The sequence below is a fragment of the Carcharodon carcharias genome, chromosome 23 (assembly GCF_017639515.1).
Source record: "Carcharodon carcharias isolate sCarCar2 chromosome 23, sCarCar2.pri, whole genome shotgun sequence".
Classification (NCBI taxonomy): Eukaryota; Metazoa; Chordata; class Chondrichthyes; order Lamniformes; family Lamnidae; genus Carcharodon; species Carcharodon carcharias.
In genome coordinates this window covers 38,891,438-38,908,332 of record NC_054489.1, presented here as the reverse complement: position 1 = coordinate 38,908,332, position 16,895 = coordinate 38,891,438, and the positions used below count along the sequence as shown (strand labels likewise).

Below are 16,895 nucleotides of genomic sequence, written 5' to 3'. Positions count from 1 at the left end.
CCCACCTATTCTCACTCCCCTCTGCCTTCCACTTACTCAAAACCAATACATTTCTAACTTTCCTCAGTTCTGTTGGAAGATCATCAACCTGAAACGTTAACTCTGTTTTTCTTTCTGCAGACATTGCCTGACCTGCTGAATGTGTCCAGCGTTTTTTGTTTTTATTCCAGGTTCCCAGCATCTGCAGAATTTTGCTTTTGTGCCACTTTCATCATGTAGTTTATGCTTCTTGTTGACTTCACAAGAGATCATCCTTTCTTCTCTGGAAAAAATGTACATTTTTCAACCAGATTGGTGCATCGATTCTTAAAAGCTTATCTTTCGGAACAGCTTTTAAGGAGAGATATCCCTACCTGGACTTTGCAGGCCTATTCCTTGTCATTCCCATGTTCTCAAAGCAAGAAACCCATCAAACTGTAATAAGTTAACAGGTGGGCACGTTTCATACGGCTGAGAGCTTGGCCATTACAGATTATCCATCATCCAATCTGTTGCCACGTTCTTTGCATTATAAATAGGCTATGATCATTTCAAACCCGGTTTTATATCTCATTTATTATGTGCTATTTCAACGTTTCGTAAATATACATAGATCAAGCGAATCTCATTTCATGTCTAATAAAAGGAATTTAAACAGATAAGCAGAGCCAGTGGACTGCTGATTCATTTGATTCTGTTACTCTTTAACCAATAAGGCATGTCCTCTTTGGGTTGAAGGTAATTCACCAGGGAGAATATTCTTGGCAGCAGTTTCTTTGAAGGTAATTTCTAATGCAGCCATCTGCTCCCCTTAACATTGACTCTCTGAATATCTGCATTGCCCTTTTTGCACAAAGCAGACAGGGAGAGCGGCTGATGCTTGTACTTGTACCACAATTGGTTTTATCAAGAGGTTTGTGCATTCTTCCTTCTAAACGAGAATCTCTGAGGCGAGCACTGATGTGAGCAATGAAAGGCTGACATGAAGAAAGGGAAGTACCACAGAGAAAGATCTTGAGTGCCTACATACTTGCACCCTCATCCTCTATGAGCTACATCTTAACGTTATTCTTTTTTACCCAGAGGGTGGTGACGGTCTGGAATGCGCTGCCTGGGAGGGTGGTGGAGGCGGGTTGCCTCACATCCTTTAAAAAGTACCCGGATGAGCACTTGGCACGTCATAACATTCAAGGCTATGGGCCAAATGCTGGTAAAAGGGATTAGGTAGGTAGGTCAGATGTTTCTCACATGTCGGGTGCAGACTCGATGGGCCAAAAGGTCTCTTCTGCTCTGTGATTCTGTGTGATTTATCGTTGAAATGAACAGGCTAATAGTTAATGGGCAGAGTATTTAGAGGCTACCTAATGTATTTTTTTATTCTTTCACGGGATGTGGACGTTGCTGGCTAGGCCAGCATTTATTGTCCATCCCTAATTGTCTTGAAAAGGAGAGCCACCTCCCTGAACCGCTACAGTCCACATGGTGTAGGTACTCCCACAGTGCTGTTAGGGAAGGAGTTCCAGGATTTTGACCCAGCTACACCGATGGAATGGCGATATAGTTCCAAGTCAGGATGGTGAGTGGCTTGGAGGGGAACTTTCAGGTGGAGGTGTTTCCATGCATCTGCTGTCCTTGTCCTTCTAGGTGGTAGAGGTTGTGGGTTTTGAAGGATCCTTGGTGAGTTCCTGCAGTGCATCTTGTAGATAGTACACACTGCTGCCACTGTGCATCAGTGGTGGAGGGAGTGAATGTTTGTGGATGGGGTGCCAAGCAAGCGGATTAATTTATCTTGGATGATGTTGAGCTTCTTGAGTGTTGTTGGAGCTGCACTCATCCAGGCAAGCGGAAAGTATTCCATCACACTCCTGACTTGTGCCTTGTAGATGGTGGACAGGCTTTGGGGAGTCAGAAGATGCATTACTCACTGCAGAATTCCCAGCCTCTGCCCTGTTCTTGTAATCATGGTATTTATTTGGCTAGTGCAGTTCAGTTTCTGGTCAATGGTAACCCCAGGTTGTTGATAGTGGGAGATTCAGTGATGGTAATGCCATTGAATTTCAAGGGGCGATGGTTAGATTCTCTCTTGTTGGAGACGGTCATTGCCTGGCACTTGGGTAGTACAAATGTTACCTGCCACTTATCAGCCCATGCATGAATGTTGTCCAGGTCTTGCTGCACATGGACACAGACTGCTTCCGTATGTGAGGAGTTACAAATGGTGCTGAACATTATGCAATCATCAGTAAACACCCCCTTCTGACCTTATGATGGAGGGAAGGTCATTGATGTAGCAGCTGAAGACGGTTGGACCTCGGAAACCCTGAGGAGCTCCTGCAACGAGGACCAGGGGCTCTGGTAATTGACTTGCAACAAACACAATCATCTTCCTTTGTGCCAGGGGTCACTCCAGCCAGTGGAGAGTGTTCCCCCGATTTGACTCTAGTTTTGCTAGGTGTCCCGTCCAAGGGACACCTCCTGGAACGTGACTTGTATTGTATAAACATTCCAGCCAAGCCCACACAAAGGACTCTTAGGCGTTACATCTGCACTAGCCACATTGGATAAAGGCAGAGCTATTTGGGACTTGTCATCTCCAATGTTGTACTAATGGTTCTTCAAGTACCTGCCTAAATCACAATGGGTTTTAACAAGGGCATCTTGTTAGCTGAATAGCTCAACCTGAAGCTACCTGTCACATGACCGAGACTTCAGCTGCCTGAATTCCTTTAATTTAAAAGTTTTTTTGAATTTTATCTTCAGTTGTGTTTTAATATCCGAAGAGCACCGGACTCCAGGCTAGCAGCCTACCTTTAACCTCCACCTCTCTCCAAGTCTGATCTCCAGAAAGAATCCTGTATTTCGCCCACAGAATGAACTAATACCCAGGATACAAGAACACTTCGCTGCATCTTCAACGGACTCACCCTGCAACCAAGTTCCTAGGATCAAGATCAGGAATTCTGCCAGAAAAAGCCACCTTAAATGAACCTTCCTTGGACATTGATTCTGGACACTGGACTCACGTGAAACCATAAATCTTATTTTTTTGTGGCTTTTGCCCTGAACCCCTTTCCTTCCCTTATCCCTCTTTTACTTCATGAATGCAAGGAGAGGTGCATGTTACGAAATCTCTTCCCACATTTTTTGTGTGTGAGTAAAATAAACCAACCCCTTAGTTTACCTTATCTTGAGTTTACTGTGGGGTTATTAATAGTGGATTGGTTAACTCCAAAATTGAATGTTTGGGGAAATCAAAAATTAAAAACACTTTTCTGTTTATGGACGGATAGTGAGTGAAGAAATCAGGCTGTTTAGATTAATGACAATCCTGTCCATAACAAGTAATTGGGGGCTCATCCAGGATAAACCAATTTGAATTTGGCCAGAGTCCAAATTGTAAAATGAGCCTGAACTGGATACGAAAAGAAACTGATTGGAAGCCAGAAAGGGAAAACTCAGTGGCTGAAATGACCTGCAAGACATGTACCGTAGCAAACTCTTCTAGTCTTACATTAGAGCAACATGGTAAGTTATACTCCAAAGATGGGCAAGGAAATACTAACTAGTGAAACCTTAGTCTCCCTAAGTTAGGGACAATTCAGATTTGTGGCTTGGAAAATACAGATAAAAGTTCCTCATGAGGCCAAAAATCCCGAGGCACTCCAGATACTTTTGGAGAAGTTAGACCTCAGGGTCTATCCAGACAGATAGAAGAATCAGAACCAAACAATGACTGGAGACCTGTATTCAAGATAATTAGCCACAAACTGGCTGCTAGAGCTGGAAAAGAGGAGACGAGAGAAAGAGTTCCTGAAAAGAGAGCAAGAGAGAAATTGGGCTCACCAGAAAAAGATGCTGGAGATAAAATTAAAGGCTCAAGAAGCAGAGAGGAAATTCCAAGAGGAGATGGAAAGGAGGCAGAGAGAATTAGCTAGATTACAGAGAAATGACTTGGTGAGGTCCCAAGCACTGCGGCTGAGAATCCAGGACAGTCCAGAGAGGTTGGGCAAACCAAACAATTTCTGCAAAGCCTGGCAGTGTGGCAGGAGGCTAAAAGAAAGTTCAGAGACCCTGCAGGGGAGCGAAAGAACCCATCAGGGATAAGATGGCTCAGGAGAAGCTACCTGGATTTTAAAAAGGTTGAGATTAGGCCAGTAAAAGTAAAAGAGGTCAGGAAAATGGATTTCAAAAGAGATGAAGGGAGTGAGCCAGAGACCGAATTGGCAAACTCCTTCTTTGCTAAATTAAACAGGGAACAGGGCCATTCCCAGGCAACGAAACTGATAGTGAGGGAGTTGCCTCACACAGTCAAAGAGCCACATGGCAGAGCTGTAGAAGCTAGCCAGCCCTATGTGAACCAGGGTGTCCCAGAGGACATGGGATCGAATAGGGACCAGCCCACTCCTACAGTAACTACACTGGGGAAGTCATTACCCTGTGATCAAGTCCAAAAGGCAGAGCAGGTATTGCAGTTAACGCCGAATCATCCAAAACAGGTGGGCGGTGATCCACTGAGGAGCCAGGGGGAAGGAAAAAGGCTGGAATGGCAGTAGCAAAGGCTGGAGGCGATGCAGCCAAAGAGGGGGGAGCAAAATCCTTCTCCCAAGGATAAATGGGGGGATAGAAAGCCCCCAGACTTGGCCAGCAAATTTAAAAAGAAAGGAGCCCATATCCCTGCCGGATGGGCAGGAGGTCTGGCTGCCTGAAACCATCTTTTCAATTTTAGATGAGGAATAACAAGAAATTTTCTGAATAGAAGCACAGTTGCTGAGAAAACTACCATGCCCAGATTTAAACCAAAAGGAGGCAGCACCCCTGCTGGGTGAGCACGAGGTCTGACTACCCCACACCATCTTTCCAACCTTAGAGGGAGAACAGGGAATGTCCCAAGTAGACATGCAGATGGTGAGGGAGATGCCTCACCTAGTTGCTGAGCTTCAGGGCAGTGCAGCAGGAGCTGGACAGCTACTTGAGGGCAGTAGTGGCTCAAACAAAATGGGCCAGGTTGGGAACCAACCCCTCCCCAAAGTAACAGGTCAGGGAAAGACAGTAACCTTGAAACTCCCACCCTCCCTGGGACTACCACAAGGGGAGTTCAAGTGCAAATAGAACCAAATTGAACCCAGAGCCCAGTCAACTGGTGAGTGTCTGCCAGGCGGTGGCTGCATCTGAGCGTGGCCAGGAGAGGTCAAGTGTGAAGGGAGCTTCCCCAGTTGAACCCTCAGCTGTCAGTCTGGCAGATCCAGAGTCTGAAACCCCCCCAATCAGCAACCCTGCCCAAGAGCAGTGGGAGGATGTGGCCACCCTGCTCGGGATATTCAGAGAGGTTCACAGGGGTCCTCTAGAGGGTCCCCCAAAGCAGTTCATGACGTGGATGTGGGAAAACCCTTCCAATACATCGAAAGCACTACCGGCTGAGCCCCAACCAACTGGTCCAGGTCAGGCAGGGAACCCAGCATCTGCTGGACCCCGATATAGCTGGAGTTCCCCCAATACCCTGGAGTTGGATCATGCAGTCTTTTAACCAACAAAAGAAATTACTCACATTGGCTGACCCCCCTGTCCCAAGTGTAAACCTTAAGAATGCAGCAGGGGACTGACCTTTCCCCCTGCTAGATGTGTGTGTTTGTTTTTTTCAGGAGAGAATGCAGGTATACTTCCTCATTTCCTGGTCTTCCTTCTTAATATCCCATATATTAAAAAAAATGAAATGGAATTCATTTAATTTTTCTACAGCGGGGCAGGTGTGGCCCATCCAGGAGACAGGAAGAAAAGAAAACATATATCTTCATCAGCCTGGCTACTTTATAAAATTTTTTCTTCTTCTTTTTTAAAATTGGCAATTGCTGGGGTCATAAAATGGCTGCAGTTGATCACGTTCTCGTAGTTCTGGGAGATTCTAAACTGTTCCAAAGGACAAAGGCTACCTCATCATCTTCCTGAAATGTGGCTTGTATTGCATAAACTTTCCAGCCAAGCCTACAAAAAGGACTCATGGGTGATATGTCTGCACCAGCAAGCCCTGGACAAAGGCAAAGCTGTTTGGGGGTCATCATCTCATACTACTAATGGTTCTTCAGTTACCTGCTCAAAACACAATTGGTTTTAACAAAGGGTCTCGTCAGCTGAACAGCTCAACTTGAAACCACCCTGTCACATGACTGAGACTTGCGCTGTCTGAATTCCTTTAATTTTACAGTTCTTTGAATTCTATCTTCAGTTGCGGTTTAACCCCTAAGGGAACCGGACTCCAGGCTAGAAGCCTGTCTTTGACTTCCATCTCTCTTAAAGTCTGATTTCCAGAAAGAACCATGTATTTTGCCTACAGAATGAACTAATACCCAGGATACAAGAATACTTTGCTGCATCTTCAATGGGCTCAATTTGCAACTGGGTTCGTAGGACCAAGATCAGGAATTCTGTTAGAGCAAGCCACCTGAAAGAACCTTCCTTGAACATTGATGCTGAACTCTGGACTCAAGTGAAACCATGATTCTTATTTTTATCGTGATCTTTGCCCTGAATACCTTTTTTCCCTTTATCCTTCTTTTACTGTATGAATACAAAAAGGGATGGATGTTGCGAAACCTCTTCCCACGTTTTGTATGTGAGTAAAATAAACCAACCCTCTTAGTTTATCTTATCTCAAGTTTGTTGTGGGGTTATTAATAGAGGATCAGTTAGCTTCAAAATTGAATGTTTGGGGAAAATACACCACCACTTATACAGGGGGGAAATCAAACTTATCTGTTTATGGACGGGTAGAAGTGGAGAAATCAGGGCTGTCTAAATTAATCCCCTTCTGGTCTGTAACTTAGGGCTCCATGATGCCACACTCCGTCAAATGTTGCCTTGATGTCAAGGGCAGTTACTCGCACCCCATCTCACTATGGGAGTGAGTGAGAGTGGCACAGAAGACCTTCATTAAAATCATCAAAAAGTGAGCTTAACCTAAATGTTCAAGCAGCGGAATAATAACCTTGCAATGATGGGTGGCATTTTGCATTAGTTTCTGTATCAGGAGGTTTGTCTGCAGCTTGGCATTACCTTTTATGTAAGCAGAATGTTCCTGTACAGTGTAGCACAGCTCTGATGGTAAGTGATGTCAAGTCACGGACAGCTCTCATCCCACACAATCGCTATAGTGCGGAAAGAGGCCATGCGACCACAGTGTCTGCACTGGCTCTCCGAATGACGATTCACTTAGCCAGTCTTAAATTTACTAATCCTTTCACTGCGAGACACTGATGTTAGCAAGTACTTAGACAGAGATGCAGTGTTCTGTGAAGGCAGGTATGTTAAGTTTTACTAACCTTCCCTTATTTAGCAAGTCAGTGAAACCGTTTTTTTAAAACTGACTTTTCCATCGTTCCTGTGGTAAAAAATTAGTACTTCAAAATAAATTTTGGTTGAGACATTTCCATTTTGTAGAAGATGTTTGACTATTTGAAGCTTGACTTTGCTTATTGTATATTATTATTATTTATGGAATCTGTATAAAATGAATTTAAATAGATGAAAATGGAAGTAAGCCTGTGACACTGACTCTCTGGGGAATTTTTAAGTGTGGTAACCAAATGAAAAATAATTATTCAAGTGTTGTCAACCCTTGTGTGTCAAAGTCAAAGTCTTAATTATACATTAGTTTGAGCCATTCAGCTTGCTCAGAATGGACTTGCATGCAGCGAATCTTTAGCATTGCCAGGAATATGTCTTCAATCTAAATATATTTTTAATGTCATTTAATACAATGAAGGTAAGGGTCCTTGTTAATCTGGTAGCATGGGGGCTCTTGTGCTGATTTCTTTCTGCACTTCCCAGTGTCTCTTCCACTGATCCAATTAATATATATGTGATTACTAAGAAATGATGGGGGTTCATGAACACTTGGCAGGAGTCTACACTTCAAATAAAATCAAAGTGGATCTTATTGCAAAATCACTTGTTTTTCCCATCTCTAATTTTCTTCCCTGCTCTCCTGTAGACTCTGAGAGATGTAAGGGTTTGATTCTACAAAAACAGTAGCCCTCTGTTATCCAACCCAATTATCCTGACAGTGTGTGCTCGCAGGTTATTTTCCCAATATAGGGAGGGGGGGGGGGGGGGGCATCACAGCAGAGCCCAATCCTGTCCTCCACTGATATCCGCATGGCCACAATGTTAAAGGATACATTTTGTTAGGTAAAGATAGCAATGGATATGGAGCAAAGGCAGGAAAATTAAGTTGAGGTACAGACCTGTTGGGAGGAGGCCTTGTGATGCAGTGGGTAGTGTCACTGTTTGTGAGCCAAAAGCTTGGGTTCGAGTCCCACTCCAGGACTTGATGGCTAAGGAAGATGAATTCATAATGTGGCCAAACAGGTTGAGTATCAACCTGTAAATCCTTCCAGCACATGCCAATGGCAGGCAGTAAGATTGGGAGAGATTCCTGGTCATCTGTCTGATGGAAAGAAAGTTAGAGATTTATCCATAGCTCCAGACTACAACATGCATGTTGTCACAACAACTCTGACTCCCTGGGCTGGATTTTATGCCACCCACTCCCCAGTCAGAGTATTTGAAGGTTGCTGGGATTGGGGTTGGAGTTTGGGGTTGAGGGTTGGGGTTGGGGTGGGGGTTGCAGCAGGTGGAGGAGCTTGTCAAATAAAGCAGGTGGCCTTCCTATTGTTTTCCTGCCCACCCCTGACTTCTCCTATATTACTGTGGGTACGGAAGGCATCAGGCAGCATGCTTTCCCTTAGGCCTATTGAGGCCCTTAGGTGGCCAGTTAAGGCCCTCATCCCACCTCTGTTGCTATATTACTTGTGGCAGGGGAAGGCAGAGGCCAGGTGGGTAGCCTGGCAGTTTTCATTGTGCGGATTGCCATCAGGTAGCAAGTGGCGGGGAGAGGGGAGCCTCCTTTGGGGGTCCTCCATGCCCATCAAAGACACACACCCCCAAAATCATACCCCCCTTTAACCTGCCCACCCCCCCCCCCCCCAACCCCCCCACCGCAGCCTCTCAAACACAGCCTCCCCATTCCCTCTACTCCCCACCCCTTACAGGGGTCTGGCAGCCAGGCCCATCCAAATGTTACACTCACCTTTAATTCTGGGCTCCATCAGTCTTCTGCCTCAGGAATTGCCTGTAATGCCAGCAGTGGCCACTGTCCGAACATGGCACTGCTGGGGCTACAGAGCTGCTGGTCAGTCAGACTGGCCAACAATTCTCTAGGGCGGGACGTCCCTCCAGCTGAGGGGTGGAAGTCCCACTCTGACCCATTTAACGCTGCTCCCAGTGTAATCTCGCTACAGGGCAGCTAGGTCTCAGGTGGGCAGGCTGACAAATGACTTTCCTTTCAGGGACATGGGGAATACAGAGCCGTGTAAAATCAAGCCCCTAAGTGAACTGTAACACACCCACCACCACCACAGATCCACCATGATCTAGTTGATGGTGAACTAAACCAGAGGGGCTAAATGACCCACTTGGGTTTCTAACGTTACTACGCTAAGGAGCAAGAACTCTCAATGAATTTGTCCTCCCAACCCAATGGAGGTCAATTGTAATAGTCAACTATCTGATCTAGTACGATTCAAGCCAATTGGTGAAGTTGAAACTGAGACACAGAGCTTTTCTTTGTTCAGAGAGTTTATTGACTTTGTTCAAACTCACAGCTCTCCTCCCAAACTATCCAGTTTGCCAGTTGTCGCCTATTTTATATGTGCACAAAGTACTTAAATAAACATTGGCATTTACCTGTGTATCCGAACAATATAATTAACATAGCAGACCTGATCACGGCTGAGGTCAGCCAACTCAGCACAGATTAGAATCAAGTCTGGGTCCTTCCTTTTCCTTAGTGACCCCATTGGAAATTACCTTGGTACCTTGGTTGGGGGTGGGGGGGGGAGTGTGGAGAGGGGATGACAGCTGGGGTGTGGGGGGAGGGGCAAGGCATTTTTAAAAATTCCAGTAGCACAGCCTATAGTAGTTACATCAATTGAAATGAATGGATGGTGAAATCAGTGTCTAGAGAGCACTGGATTGTAATCTGTTCCAGTACAGCTACAACCCTGGCATTGAACTGACAATGTGGAAAATTGCCCAGGTATGTCCTGTCCACAAAAAGCAGGACAAATCCAACCCAGTCAATTATAACCCCATCAGTCTACTCTCAATCATCAGCAACATGATGGAAGGTGTTGTTGACAGTGCTATCAAGTGGCACTTACACAAAAATAACCTGCTCAGGTTGGGTTCTACCAAGGCCACATGCCACCTGCCAAAAATGGGCCAAACTGGAGTCAATGGGAATCAGGGGAAAACTCTCCACTAGTTAGAGTCATACCTAGCACAAAGGAAGATGGTTGTGGTTGATCGAAGCCAAACATCTCAGCCTAGAACATTGCTGCAGGAGTTCCTCAGGATTGTGTCCTAGGCCCAAGCATCTTCAGCTGCTTTATCAATGACCTTCCTTCCATCATAAGGTCATTGTGGGGATATTGGCTGATGCCTTCACAGTGTTCGGTACCATTTGTAACTCCTGAGATACTGAACCAGTCTGTGTCCATGTGCAGCAAGACCTGGACAACATTCAGGCTTGGTCCAATATAATGTTCATGCCAATGAATGATCATCTTCAACAGGAGAGAATCCAACCATCTCCCCTTGACATTCAGTGGCATTACCATTGCTGAATTCCCCACTGTCAACATCCTGGGGGTTACCATTGATCAGAAACTGAACTGGAATAGCCATATAAATACTGTAGCTACAAGAACAAGTCAGAGACTCCGAATTCGGTGGTGAGTAACTCACCTCCTGACTCCCAACACCTGTCCACCACCATCTACAAGACACAAGTCACAAGTGTGATGGAATATTCTCTACTTACCTGGATGAGTGCAGCTCCAACAACACTCAAGAAGCTTGACACCATCCAGGACAAAGAAGCCTGTTTGATCAGGACCCCATCCACCACCTTCAATATCCACTCCCTCCATGGCAGTCTACCACCTACAAGATGCACTGCAAAAACTCACCAAGGCTCCTTCGACAGGACTTTTTCAAACCCACAACCTGTACCATCTAGAAGACGGAGTGCAGCAGGTAGGGAATACTACTACACCTGCAAGTTTCTCTCTGAGTCACACAGCAGTCTAACTTTAAACTATATTGCCGTTCCTTCGCTGTCACTGGGTCAAAATCATGGAACTCCCTCCCTAACAGCACTGTGGGTGTACTAACACCACATGGACTACAGCAGTTCACCACCACCTTCTCAAGGGCAATTAGGAATGGGCAACAAATGTTGGCCTGGTGAGTGAAACATCCATCCCATGAAAGAATTTTTAAAAATCTTTCTTAGAGTGTACAAAGCTCCTGAGAGAACACCCAGCTAATCAGGGATGCATTGAGGAGATCTCGGCTTCATGGAATAAAAGCTGATAAACCACTTAGTAGTGAGATGGCAGCACGATGTACATGTCTGTCCATTTTTCTTTTCATTGAAGTTAGTGGAAATCAAAAAGGCTGTGAACTCGCTACCACCGGTTTTACACAATTACATAAAAGCAAAATCCATCTCAGTTAGACTGCAGGGTCTCCTTGGATTGGGAAAGGGAGAATCGGGCACAATTCTTACTTCTGATCACTCGTCAGTGACATCTTTTAAAGCATTGCCTGCCTGTGGGAACCAGATGCTGACAAGGGCTGGTCTCGGGTGTGATGCCCTACAATTGAATAGCTGCTGACAATAGTTGTCTATGTTCACACGCAGCTTCCTGTGAGGGATTGTGCCTCAGCAATAGCAAGTGTAGCATCAACCATTCTGAAAGTGGAGTGGGGGTGTGGTGGGAGAGTGAGGAAGCGATACTGGAAGGGACAAACAAAAATGGAAGCATGTAAGCAAAGCATCCCACATCTCGACAGAGGGGATCACCCAAAGACCCAACACTTACACCGACCTCCATTTCACGCACATAAACCCAACCTCGTACTTTGCCTGTAAGCAATGTCATGGGAGTTTCACAAGGAATCGTGAAAGAAGTTACTTAAAGAAAAAGGTTTCTGCTGGCAGGAGTGTGAGTAACCAGAGGACAGAGATTTAAAATATTTGTCAATAAAACCAGAAAGGAGATTTGATTTTTGCAGGCAGCAATCTGTTAGGGTCTGGAATGCACTTCCGGAAATGGTGATGGAAAAAGATTCAATAATTGCTTTCAAAAGGGAATTGGACATTTACGGTACGTACGTAAAAAAGATATATTTGCAGGGCTATAGGCAAGGAGTAGGGGTGGAGACTAATTGGATAGATCATTTAAGGCACTGATACAGGCTCGGTGGGACGAATAGCCTCCTATATTGTATGATTCTATAAATTTACCAAATAACTTCTTAGTTCCTCTAAAAGAAAAAGAATTTTCATTTATGTAGCACCCTTCATGTCTCAAAGTGTTTTACAGCCAATGAATTATCAAATGTAGTCACTGAGGTAATGTAGGTAAACACAGAGCAAGTTCCCACTGACCACAGTGAGATGATGGTTGATTATCAATGAAGAATAAATATTGGCCAGGACACATCCTTGTTCTCTGCTCTTTTTCACCTCATGCCATGTGACATTTGAAGCCCGCCTGAGAGGACTTTACTTAATGCCTGTCCCTTCAAGTATCGCTTCCTCAACCTCCCACCACACCCCCACTCCACTTTCAGAATGGTTGATGCTACACTTGCTATTGCTGAGGTATAATCCCTCACAGGAAGCTGTGTGTGAGCATAGACAACTATTGTCAACAGGGAGAAAATGAGAGTAAAACTTATAGCTGTATTTGAGTGATTTGTTGCTAAATACCCTGATTTGTTCAAACTGTTCAGGTAATGCTGGGTGAGTGCCATCTGAACGTCAGGCACCTCCCGAGAAGGAGGGGAGAAACCAGTCAGTTAAAATTATAATATTTAAGCTAGTGGTAAGTTTAAAATGGAAGTTTAACTCAAGAAGTCAGTCAATGTTCTAAAGGACATAGCTATGACGAAAGGTGTCAAGCGGACCAGTAGCAACTGAGTTCTTATTCTCAATGACCAGCAAGGTGTGTAGGAAGGATCTGAATATCGATAAGCAGGCAGAGTCTACCCAGGTGAAGCTGCAGAGTCAGGAGGTCCGGAAAGCATCAAAATTCAAACTTACTTAAAGGCTGTGCAATGAGCAAGGGTTCCTCTAAACCATATTGAACACTGCTTCCTGCCTTAACACCCCCCATCCAAGCCTCCTGTTGCACACCTAGGCATTCAGAAGTAAAGTGTGCAGTATGATTGGGTACATGTCCCTCCCACTCTGAGGTTAAAGTCTACATCCACCTTTAGGGGAAATGCAGTACAAACAAACACTTCCAACAAACCGCACAGCATATAGCGTTCGACATCCACACACAAGCTTTCGTTTTCTGTTGTCCGGAATATGAACAGGATGGATCTGGGAGTCACAGGACGCAGGAACATTTGGCAGGTATCGGCGAGAAGAAGGGACGAGTGTTTTGATGTGTCTTCTGCGAGATACTAGAGTTGCGGCTCCGTCAGTCATCTGTACCCTGTGATCTGTGTCTGTCAGTGAGGGCTGGACCTGTGTCAGGAGAACCTGTTTGGTCACATTCTGGCTGAGTGACAAGTCTAAAGTGACAGTTTCGTAATCTGCTGTGGGTGTGTGGGATGACTCTGTTTAAAAACCTGCGGCAGGGAGGCCCCTGAGTGAACCTTCTGTTTGCTGGCGCTTCCTCGGCAGGGTAGATGTAAGAAGCTCTCCCGGTAGCCGAGGGAGGAGAGTTGCTCAGAGCCACCGAGAGTTGTTAGCGTTGTGCATTCGGATCGCCAGGCGAACTGCCCTCAACCTCACACCGCCCGATGGCTACAGCGGGAGGAAATCTCAGTTGACTGGAGCCGAGAGAACCACCAGATTGTGAGTCAGTTCAATTTTTGAAAATGTCCCAGCCTCTTTTAGGAAGACGAAAAATAAATATTTTGAAGAAAAATTCCGAGAGCATAATCGAAAGCTTAGCTTTGGTCACGAGTTTACAAATTCTGCAAGTTTGCCACAAGTGACCTTTCAACTTCAAACCTACTGTATTTTTAATAATATTATATTAAGTTAGAATTTTGATGCATTTATTATCATATTGCCTATTCTTGCTTATGGTTAAGCCTGTTGGATATATTGTAAATTGATTTAAGAATCAATTCTTTATTCCTGTTTCAGATTTTTTTTAAAACTACTCATTCGACTTTTACTACTTTCTGCTGATGTTTTGCTTCTGAGTTATTCTCCTGCTGGAATACTGATTTATTCAGTACACCTGGAGGTAACAGCTCGGCTGGAAGACTGAGTCCGTTTAGTCGGTGTGCGGAATTAAGCCGGTCGTTTAGGGAAGCGCTCACCTCAGCAAAACCTGCGGCAGCGAAGTAGGAAATGTGATTTTCATTCTGTGGGCGGTGGCGAGTGACACTGCTCTTTGTAGATGTCTGAGGTGAAGCACGTGGTAATTCAGACAGCTGTATCATTCGCTCACTTTCTAGTTTCTCCACTCCTTTCCTCAAGGTGCTGCCTCTGGTCAAGGGGCAGCTCCACTAGATCCAAAAACCACCCAGTGGCTCATGCAACAGAATTTTTAAAAATAATAATTCCCAGCATGTCGGTGTGCCTGGCCGGCTTGGCATATATCGTCCAACCCTCCTTGAGAAAGTAACAGTGAGTCATCTTGGACTGACGCTGTCTTTGAGGTGAAGTCGCTGTCATAATGCTCTTGGCTTGGTTCAGTACAACTTTCTGCAAGGGGATTGCAGGGGGTGGGGTGGAGATGGGGATGGGGTGGTCATTTAGCTTAGTTGGCTAGATGGATGGAGTGTGATGCAGAATGACGCCAAGGGCATGCGCTCAATTCCCATACTGGTTGTGGTATCTCTTGGAGGCCTTGCCTCCTTGCCTTGTCCTGGGCTTGTGGAGTCGCACCCCTCAAGCTACAAGTTGCCAAAATTGTCCCCCCCCACCTCCCTCCTCTCTCTCTAATGGAGAGCAATGCCTATGGGCCTTTGGGACTATGGCTCCATGACATGACTGATGACAACTTTCTGCTGAACCAGGTATTGTCCTTGACTGACAGATCACACAAAAACAAACCCTTGCTGATTTGCTCTCCTCCCAGTGCACCAGTGCTAAACCCTATTGCACAGCTACAATTGCAGGTCCAGCAAAGAGCCTGGTTCAGGGCTCAAACCAGGAGCTTTCTGATCTGCATGGTACTGAACCATTGCAAGCATCGCACATGTTCAAAGAACTACCTAAGAGGGAGTCTTTAAATGGATCAACAACTGTTATTGAGATTCCCCCAAGATCAGCCATTGGATCTTTGCACAGATAATATATAATATATATTTTGTATATATATATATCCAGCATTAGTCAGTCTTTGGTGGAAAGATTGAGCAAAGTGTATGCAATAGATGGTTGCTTTGCTATACCCCAGCTGAAGCTGAATTTCAACACCCCACCCCAAAACCCCGCCCCACTCACATCCACCTCCCCCCTCGCTGCCCCCAACTCTGTTGATCTGGATGACCTTGGTCAAGGCTGCTGTCATTTATCTCAGCACTGTCTGGCTGGGAAGGGGCAAATCAGTGTCAAGTTCTGCTCCCAGTTGTGACCCCTGCTGGAAGTGTGGACATTAGGACAAGGACAGGAGTAATGTGATGCCCCATTGTGGTATATTCTCCTGCCTCACTGTCAAAGCTCGGACTTGACTAATAGCCACTTAGCTGAGGCAGAACAGATGATGGCCATCTGAGGAACTAGAGCCTACCAAAGACTCAACCTTCAGGAGAGGAGAAAATTAGTAATAAAAATATAAATATGGATAATTGGCTGAGTGGTCCGTTATTTAAATCTAGAATAATGATTAGCAAATAATGTATTTAAGACAACAATATAACTGATAGGAGGCCCAGTGACATCATAAAAGGTCAGAATAAAACTGTACCAGATTATTAATGTCATGTGACTTTTGGTATTAGGTTACACCCTTGTAATTACTCCCTTCTGTTTACCATTATGTAAAATATATGTTGCAGAGTTCAATTTGTGTCACTTAGTGTGTTTGCTTTCTGGCTGCTCTCCTGCCTCTAGGAGTTGTGCAAGGTAAGGAAAGTGCCAAACAGTTTTGTGCTTTATTTGCTTTTTTGTGCTGACTGTTGAGATCCTATGCTGAATTTTGTCAGCCCTATGGAGACAGGCTGGGAGGTGGGACAGCTGGCAAAATGGCGGTGGAAGGTGTGAGGAGGAGAGCCTGATGTCCATCTGTGGCCTTGGATTGTACCTCAGAGGCATGGCTGTCCACTGGATGGTTAATTGTGCCCATTTAAGGGCCACCCCCCGCCTTGCTGGAATTTTACCGACATCGGGAGGGGCTGCCACCACATGATGAGACCACAAGGTAAGCTATGGCAGTCTCCTAGTGGGTTCTTGGGGTGGGTGGGTATGGAGGAGGTCCTCCTTTATGGCAACTCCATGCCCCCCCCCCCCCCCATGGCATTGGCCATCACTGTGGCAATGGCATCACTGCTTGAAGGTGTCCCGGCCCATTCCCCAATCACTGGGGGCTGCCTCCCTGGTTACATTAAACTCACCATGGAGGTACCTTTCCTTAATTTTACTGCTTTAGCAGTGGCCACCTCTGACAGTGGTGTTGATGAGGCTGCTGTGCTGCTGTCCCTCCGATTGGGCTGGCAGCTCTGAAAGATGGTCCACCATGATCAACCGGACAGCGGCCCTGGGGGTGACTTTTAATTGCCTACTGCTAGTGAAATGCTGCCCATGGGTCCCACTGCCTGTCGGTGAGGGGTCGCCTCCCACTTTTGTCCCAGCCATGGGACTTCTTCCCTAATGGAAAAAT

The 16,895-nt window shown here is 45.5% G+C and overlaps 1 protein-coding gene across 5 annotated transcripts in view; it reads left to right on the top strand.

Annotated features, from left to right (window-relative positions):
- Nucleotides 1–12,756: 12,756 nt before the first annotated feature.
- LOC121269051 (supervillin-like) overlaps nt 12,757–16,895 on the top strand; it is a 162,537-nt gene continuing 158,398 nt past the window's right edge. For 2 of the 5 annotated variants that reach the window (XM_041173469.1, XM_041173466.1), the window contains exon 1: nt 12,757–13,912. The gene's annotated coding sequence lies outside the window, so the exon portion shown is untranslated. The remainder of the gene's footprint in view (nt 13,913–16,895) is intronic. The other 3 variants (XM_041173465.1, XM_041173467.1, XM_041173468.1) reach the window with 2 other exon arrangements.